Source organism: Pinus tabuliformis, chromosome 4_2, assembly GCF_031772625.1.
Source record: "Pinus tabuliformis cultivar Carrire ecotype Pingquan chromosome 4_2, CPIR1, whole genome shotgun sequence".
In the NCBI taxonomy this organism is placed as follows: Eukaryota; Viridiplantae; Streptophyta; class Pinopsida; order Pinales; family Pinaceae; genus Pinus; species Pinus tabuliformis.
Genome location: NC_142304.1, coordinates 514,475,515 through 514,477,705, shown reverse-complemented (window position 1 = coordinate 514,477,705; position 2,191 = coordinate 514,475,515).

The following is a 2,191-nucleotide window of genomic DNA, read 5'->3' as shown; positions in this document are numbered from 1 at the left end:
CAGAAGGGCGTTGTGAGCCCGCGATAGCAGTAACCTTCATTATTCTGGGATTCTCTTCTTCAAGTAATCTGTACATGCTTTCCCATGTCGATATCCCTGCATCTTTGTTACAGGCTGTGTCTGTATACAAAGGCACCATTTCCTTCGTCTTTTCCTTAGCCTCAGAGCCTTGAGCTCTATTTTTCTTTCCCATTTCTACCTGCATATGGCTGTGTATCATCTTTGGCTCTCCGTTCCTGCAGCTCGAAAGTGAAATGGAAATGACTGATCAAGAAAGGTGATGGGAGAGTTTTAAATGCAGCAGATATATCAAACATTCCACCTTACGTGAATTAATTCTTTACAAAAGCACGCGTCTACACTTCATTTAATAGCTGACAACTAATCCCTATCATTAAAAGCGCATGATCTTGAGTCAGATTATGGTAAGTGGCCTTTCTTAAATAGCGTGCTCGTAGGATTCGTGTTGAAGTGATTTATGATTTGCTTACGTAACATCGCAGATCGCGCCATCGCAAATCGCACCATCGCAGATCGCACCATCGCAGATTACGTGAATATAATATCGCAGCGATCGCAACATCGCAGGTCGCAGAAGTTTGATGGTTGCCAAATCTTGCCAGTTCATTTCTACGATATGCGATCTTGTGATCGGTGTTATCGCAGATCGGTAAATCTTTAAGTTTTTCTTTATGAGTATTACTTTATCGCGATGCGACGCTATGCTTAACATGAGGGTCTTGCACATACCGATATTATAGAGAAATGGAGACATTTCCTATCTTTTTTGCAACGCGACTTTAAAGATTTTTTCCTTATCATAGACTTAGGTTTAAAATATTCAAAGACCTACCTAAGCTTATGATGGTAACCTTATTTTGAGGAAAGGAAACTCTTGTTCTTCCTAAAAATTAACTAAGGGTCCCCATTCATTTAGTATTTTGGTCAACACTTAAATGAACAAGGGGTGGGTGTTGCTGGCCACAACAGGGAGCTACTTTCATCATCTCTCTATGTAGGAAGCATTTCTCTTCTTTCGCCTTATTCATTTTTCATGTTTTCAAAATTTTCACTTTTCATTTTTTTTATTACTGTGCATAACACTTATTCATTTTAGAGTCGAAAGAGGGATCCCGACTTATGGAGAGCATAAGAGGTTGTTCCTTCAAATAAGTATTTTATTATATACCTCTGATGTGCTTGTTAAGGTTTTCCCCCTCACCTTACTCAACTTGACTGAGCTGATAAGGGTTAACCCACAAACAACTGACTAGAGTAGGTGACACTAGTTAGTGCGCAAGCGTTGCATTTACCAAGGTTTACTTTGAATAGTACGTATTTTCCATCGACACATCATGGACCAAAATTAACAAGTTCTTCAGATAGAGGCATGATGATAGGTAACCAAGTAGTGATAAATGCACAAGGGCTCTTGTACTTTACCCAACTTGTTTCAAGAGTCATGTATGGTTTCATGCAAAGCTAACCTACAAAAAAAGAAGCAAACAAACAAGAAAGAAAAGCAGAAGCAGAAGTAAAAGTGAAAGCAAAGTGAGTAAGAAAACAAGAAAGCAGACAAACAAACAAACAAGGAAAATAAGCAAACAAGAATGCAAGAAAACAAACTAAAAGAAAACACTACTCCTACTCCTAAACTAACGGTTCATGGGTGTGATCACATGAAGTGATATTTCCAATGCAGCCACCGATGCATTGGTTTACCCATGTTGGTGAAGGCTTGGTCCACGAGAAACCCGGTTGTGCGAACCAACAAACAAGAAAGATATAATAATGAAGAGAAACACACTTAATGTTTGAAAGTGTCCACAGGACATAAGTGAGTGCAAATACATGAAGTGCGGTCCATGGACTTGTTACGGTGTTGTGCTGCACTGTGTGCAAATGTTGAGTGTATGCATTCCCTTAACCGTGACATGCAAGAAAACATGAGAATGGTAGACCACATATGTTGAACAAGTGTGCTTGCGATGTAAGATTCCTCCAATGCATGAGTGATGGGATCATGTAGTTCGAGTGGAGGAAGTGAAATCTAAGTGTTGGATTGTTCTTTAGTGCATACATATGAGTGATGATGAGCCTTGAGTGGTTGAACAATTTCTTGATCAGAAGTGAAACCAACCTCAAGACAGTGAGGCCTGACATAACCATTAGCTCAGGCTGAAGTGACTCG